General features: G+C 45.8%; 1 protein-coding gene across 1 annotated transcript in view; it reads left to right on the top strand.

The window, feature by feature from the left end:
* The window catches only part of fam110b (family with sequence similarity 110 member B), an 88,670-nt gene that overhangs the window by 835 nt on the left and 80,927 nt on the right, over positions 1–6,908 (top strand). The window lies entirely within an intron of this gene.

Genomic DNA, 6,908 nt, shown 5'->3' with positions numbered 1-6,908 from the left:
CACGGGTCATGGTCCGGGTCATGGTGTGCAGGAGCTTAGACCATACCACCCAGAACACGCCTGATCTTGGAAGCTAAGCAGGGCTGGGCCTGGTTTGTGCTTGGATGGGAGACTACCTGGGAGTACCAGGTGCCATATGCTTTAGTGGGTGACTGGTCTGGAGGTAGGGCAGCCCATTTGGGACTGGAAAGTCGCAAGTTCAACTCCTGACCACGCAAGCTTCATGCCTTGAGCAAGACTTCCTTTCCCTGACTGCGCACGGCTCCTCCTGGGTATATTGCATGAGCGATCTCGATATGTTGATATGCTGCCAACGATTCGATTCATGAGCAGCAAAATCAGTACGATATACTTAAATATTAGTACGAGTCAACACATTAAGATAAATACGACAAAGTTATTATTATTATTATTGTTATTATTATTATTATTAATATTATTGGGACTTATTCATTAATTCAATCTTTATTTAGACAGGTAAATCCCATTGAGCCTCGAGGACTCATTTACAAGAGAGACCTGATTTAACAAAGAATGATGACAACAATAAACAGTTATAAAAAGTCATACAGATTTTTTTTTTTTTTTTTAATACAAATAGGATGGCAAAAAGAGTAACAAAAACAGCTAGATTCTAAGCCGAATGTAGAAAACTAAAAACAGGAACATGTCTGCATTGGTCCCTGCCAGGAGTCCAACAGATTCTTAAAGCCACTTAGAGAGGTCAAAGGTCGAGAGCTTCAAATCTTTTTACAAGATATTCCAGGAAACAGGAGCGGAGTAGGAGAAGGCCCTTTTGTCTAGTTCAATCCTCATTGAGGGAACACTGCAGGTAATGATGTCCTGAGAGCGCACGCTGTAGCTGCACTCACGCAGAGACATGTAGGAGGAGATGTATGAAGGCAGCAGACCAGGAAGTGATTTAAAGATGAAAATGTACCAGTGAGAGAGTCTGCGTGAAGTTAATGATGTCCAGTTAACCAGAGAATACTGGGTGCAGTGGTGGGTACGATAATCACATGCAGTTATGAATCTTAGTGCACCATGATAGACAGCATCCAACATCTGCAGGGTTCTTGTAGGAGCGTTCATGTAAATAATATCACCAAAATCAATTGAGGGAAGGAAAGTCACAGATACAAGGTGTTCCTAACATTCAGGGTTAGACAGGATCTGTTTCTGAAAAAGAAACCCAGTTTAACTTTCAGTTTCTTTACCAAGTTTTCCACATGAAGCTTAAAAGAGAGATGTGAGTCGACCAAGACACCCAAATATTTAAAGGAATCAATAAACTCAATGGGGACACCATTTGAGGATAAAATCGGAGGAAGAACTGCTGGGACCGACTTCCATTTAGAAAAAGGCATCCCTTTGGTTTTGTCGGCATTTAGGACAAGTTTGAGGCGAAACAAATCTGTCTGGATGTAGTTGAATGCAGATTTCAAAAGCTGGAAAGCCTTAGCAACTGTTTTAGTTCGACAATAAACAACTATGTCATCAGCATAAAAATGTAAGGATGTGTCGAGGATGCTCTGACCTACATTACCTATGTAGATTGTAAATAGGGTGGGTCCTAAGACTGAGCCTTGTGGTACACCATTGTTGACTGTTAAATAACTGGAGGAAGTACCATTATGTTGAACACATTGCCTCCAGTCTGAAAGATAGTTAGAGAACCAACCAATGGTGTGTTCTGAGAAACCAATTTCTGAGAGTTTATGACACAAGATGTTATGATCCACAGTGTCAAAATCTTTAGACAGGTCTAAGAAAAGTGCAGCACAATAATCCTTAGCATCCAGTGCTTCAACAACATCATTAAGAACCTTCAGTGAAGCAGTGGTTGTGCTGTGTTGTTTCCTGAAACCAGATTGATGTGGAGGTAAGATGTTAAATGAGTCCAGGTAATTTTTGATTTGAGAGTTTATCAGTTTTTCTAGAACCTTGGCTAAAATGCAGAGTTTAGAGATTGGTCGATAGTTGTTCAGTGAGGTGGGGTCACCTCCCTTCAGCAAAGAAGAACAAAGGCTGTTTTCCAAGTGTCTGGGATGGAGTTTTGTCTTATGGAGAGATTGAAGATGTGGGTCACAGGGACTGTGATGATATGAGCAGCCAGCCTTAAGAAATAAGGTGGAAGTTCATCAGGACCTGCAGATTTTTTAGGGTCAAGATCTTTTAACAGTTTATTGACCTCACTGACTGAGAATGGAGAAAAAGAGAAGCTGTGATTAACTGAGGATAGACTTGTAGGAGGGATTTGATTTGTAGAAGTTTGGTTATTAAGTGAAGTGGCTGATCTTCCATTAGTAACTGTGTCAAATAAAGAATCAGAAGCAACAAAATGTTTGTTGAAACAGTTCAGGATCTCGTGCTTATTTGACACAGGAACAGAGTTAACGAGAAGTTGTGATGTGAGGTCAGATGATTGGGGGGTGCCTGAGAGAGATTTGATGGTTTTCCAGAATCTGTTAGGGTCATTTAGATTTTTGGAGGTCTGAGATAAGAAATAGTTGCGTTTTGCAGCTTTGATGGCAGTTGTGCATTTATTCCTCATCTGTCGAAAACTCAACCAATCAGTGTCTGAGTCAGATTTTCTCGCTGCGGCCCAAAGATGATCGCTCCTGTGTAGGAGGTCAGCTAGCTCTGGAGTAAACCAGGGGCTGTCTCGTCCCTTTATTCTGAACTGACGAAAAGGAGCATGTTTGTTCACAACATAAATGAAACTATTATGAAAATAGTTCCAAGCGGAGTTCACGTTGTCAGTTAACAGAATACAATGCCAGTCAAAGTGAGATAGATCCCAGAGGAATGACTGTTCACAAAAACGTTTCAAATCCCTTTTTTGTAAATGGTAAATGGACTGTACTTATATAGCGCCTTTCTATCTTATTTCAAGATACTCAAAGCGCTTTACACAACAATCTGTGTCCTCATTTACCCATTCATACCGCACTCTACTAGATCTCTACAAAGCTAATTGAACAAATCATTCTAAAGAGACTAATCAGAGCTTTATCACATTCATACACCGATGGGACACACATCAGAGGCTATGAGGGGTTCAGTGTCTTGCCCAGGGACACTTCGAAATGTGACTGCTGGTGGATTCAAACCCCCAACTCTCGCATTGGAGGACGACTGCTCTAACCACTCAGCCACAGCCGCCCAAATTGTATTAATTTGGGCTTAGAAGGTGGAAGTTTAATGTTTCTGAGAGCCGCTATTACACAATTATCACTTAAAATGTCAGTGAATAAACCTGTACCAGGGAATTTGTGGGGCATATTAGTTAGAAACAGGTCTAAGATGGAAGATTTTTCAGGATTTTTTGTTTTCTCTAGTAGGAGAGTCAATGAGTTGGGTTAGTTCTATTTCGTATATGCTTCGCCCTTTAAGGCTATCGCTAGTGGGTTTATCCTTTCGCGCGCAGCACTGAAACCTCAAGTCCACGCCCACCTGCTGTGTGGGCCTCACCCCTGGTCCGTATAAATTACGGTGAGACCGGGTAATCGGCTCCCATTTTTTCTTCAGCCAGCTAGCTAGCACTGTCAGAAGAATGAAGAAGGAAAAGTTGTCCAGCTTTGACTGGCACAACCTTTGCTAAGGATGCCTGGGTCTCCGCCACGCCAACCTCCTGCCGTCCCGGTGAGCTCTTCCTCCCCGAGGAGAAGCAGAGACGAGCAGCCTTGTTCAAGGTAAGCGCTGAGGAGTGCTTTTCCATGGCGGGCCGCTACTCGCTGGACGATGCCACTGCCTTTTCTAATGTGTTTTCCTCATGGTGAATCAGAGGATTCCCTTGAAAAATGCAATGCAGACAACAGATCCGCTGAGTGTTTTTTTTCCATGGCAGGACGCTATGCGCGGGACGATGCCACAGCCTTTCTTTGACGCAGAGTCACGCAGTGAATCGGATGACTCCTCCGAGAAAGGTGATGCTAGAAACAACCTCGCTGCCCCTTCCCTCCTGGAGAGCGTAGTGACGAAAAAAGAGCGGTCGAATGGATGCTCAGTCACCTCGGGTCTTCCCATGTCGGCGACCACACCTCTCCCAGCTGTCGGCGCCCTCTTCTCAGAGTTGCCCGTCATAATCCAGGAGGCTTCCAACACAAGGGACTTTCTGTCCCTCGCCTTCCTCTGCCCTGATCGGATGATCTGGCGGGAAGGTTTGGCTCCACCCCGGCTCGTCGCCCTGATCCCATCTGGCCTTGCTGTCCAGCTGTGACGTCACATTGGAACGAGGCTGCAGCTGGGCCCGGCAAGCTGAAGACATCCGTCTCCACCTTCGCCTCCATCTCCAGAGTGGAGGGGTTTTACCGATCTGTGTTTTTTTCCCCTCGGTTCTCCCCTCTGGAGCCAAGCTTGGCGGAGGTGCTTGGGGCAAAAGCTTCCAGGATGGACTGGCAACCTATCCCTCTAGGAAAGCATGACCAGAGGGTGATAAAGCTCTCCAACCAAGCTCACCAGTACACATCCCAGGCGGTCGTGGCGAACAACATCGCTCTGCTGGCCTACAGCATCTCAAAGAGGCTGGAGGAAGCAGACCTGCTGGAGGAGACAAAGAGCTCTCTGTAAGCTGCTGACATAATTTAAACATGTGCGCCACTTCTGCGGTCTGCCTGTCCCGCATCGCCGCCCGGATGACCATGATCCAGAGGACCACCTAGCTCCACCTCTTGCCATCCTTGTCCAAGAGGCTGCAGAAAGACCTGCTGGAGGGCCCCATCACCCCAGAGGTGCTGTTCAGGGCCAACTTCAGGACCATCCTTGAGAAATCGCAAAGGTCCGAGGAGGTCTCAGAGACTGTACACCATCTGGTGACGTCACAGTCCATCTGCTCCTCTGGCTGCTGGAGGGACCACCTTGGCCAGCAACAGCACTAGAGGCGCTCCACAGCTGCGTTAGCGACTTCACGCCCCGCTCCTCTGCCGACCCCCTCCACCAGGTAACAGATCCCTGAGGGATCCCTGAGGGGAATGTATGTGTTTTTTTGATGATGTATGTTTTTGATATAAAACAGAAACACCTCTGAAAGTAAAGTTTTCATCTGAGACCGTCAGATCAGCTGAGCTCACAGCTGTCTCTCTTCACACATTCCCCACACATAACGAGCCAGTAACCTCTAAACAGCGTTTTAAATGGCACCGCAGTTCAGTAAATATCACAAAACACTCGTCTGCCACGTCAGCTAAAATTTGTTTTTTCAGTAGACCGAGTCCAGTAAAATCTCTCGTTTTCAGCTAGAGCCCGTTTTTAATTTCTGCTGTTTTCTGCCCACTCACAGCGCAGTGGGAGTAAACGTGTTTCTCCACGACAGCTGCATTCTCCACCAAAACGGCGTCTCACTCAGAAAGCGCTCACGCCTCCTCTCAGTGTGCGCCGGCTCACCTCAGCTCTAATGTGAGACCACAGCCTGGGCTCAGCACAGAGGCACATATACAGCCCTTTTTTTCTGTCGGAGCCCCCCTTGGGTTCCCCCCAGAGAATCTCCAGAGCGAGTGATGGCAGTAAGGCTTTTTAGTCTGGTTGACGTTCATGAGAAACATGACACAACACAAAATGCGTGCACGCTCTCCGAGCGTTACTCAGAGTGGCAGCGAGTGTGTTCCCTAGACAGATGGATGGACTATCTGATCAGAATGGGTTACACGCTGTAGTTCGCAGCTCAACCCCCACCGTTCAGAGGGATTATAGAGATGGTTCTGTCTTCTCCAGAACAGAGCTCGTCTCTCCAGTCAGAAATTCAGGAATTTCTGATGAAAAACGTGATTTCCAGACTTCCCAACGGAGAGGAAAATGTTTTTTTTCCCTCCCACTACTTCCTGGTCCTGATAAAAAAACAGAGGGATGAGACCCATTCTTGACCTGTTCATGGTCAGCAATTCGATCATGGGGAGACTATTCCACATGTTGACAAACAGCTGCTGGAGAACTTCATCAGAACGACTGGTTTTCACCTCCATAGATCTGAAGTTTGCATATTTTCACATTTCCATAATTCTGAAACACCCCACGCACGTTCTCGAAATGCGTGGAGACGGCTCTGCAGTCGTTACACATGGTAGGAATGAGAAATCTTTTTATCTGGACGATCTGCTCTTATTAGCTTGGCCCAGTTAGAAACCAGTCACACAGATCAAAACGCTAGTGTTACACCTGCTAAACCTTTGTTGGGTGGTCCCATCATTACCAACTTTTGCTGAATACCACTAAAACCAAAGAGGTGGTGTTGGATTTCCGCAGAGCTCCACCCTCTTTGCAGCCCATTGTTATTGAAGGATCATAAATTGAGGTGGTCTCAGCCTATAACTATCTGGGGCGACAGCTGGACAACAAGCTGAACTGGACTGCTAATATGGATGCTGTGTACAAGAAGGGGCTGAGCAGAATGTATTTTCTCAGAAGGCTGGCCTCTTTCAGGGTCTGTTCTAAGTTATTGTATATGTTCTACCAATCCACTTTGTCCAGTATACTTTTTTTTGGTGTTGTGTGTTGGGGAGGCAACACTAGGAAGATGGACATCCGAGTGCTGAAAAGGCTCATTAAGAAGGCGGGCTCTGTGGTGGGTCTGGGCCTTGACTCTTTGGAGAAGGTGGTGGAGCAGAGAACGCACTCCAAGATCAGGGCGATCATGTCCAATCAGGGCCACCCCTTGTACTCTGTCTTTTCTAACCAGCAAAGTTCATTGAGCTCTAGACTCCGTTCACTGAGGTGTTCTACTGAGAGACTAAAGAACTCGTTTGTCCCTCGTGCCATCAGGCTGTATAATTCAGCCAATCCTGGCAGGAACCAGAGAAGCCATCTGTTTTTTTGTCCCCTAACATAGTTGTTGCTTTATCTCGTCTTGGGTTGCTTGTTTAATTAATTATTATCAATCTTTTTTTAATACTAGGTTTTTATTATTTATTAAT

This window comes from Nematolebias whitei, chromosome 9 (genome assembly GCF_014905685.2).
Source record: "Nematolebias whitei isolate Nwh7 chromosome 9, NemWhi1, whole genome shotgun sequence".
Taxonomy (NCBI): Eukaryota; Metazoa; Chordata; class Actinopteri; order Cyprinodontiformes; family Rivulidae; genus Nematolebias; species Nematolebias whitei.
This window is presented reverse-complemented; position numbering and strand designations above follow the sequence as displayed.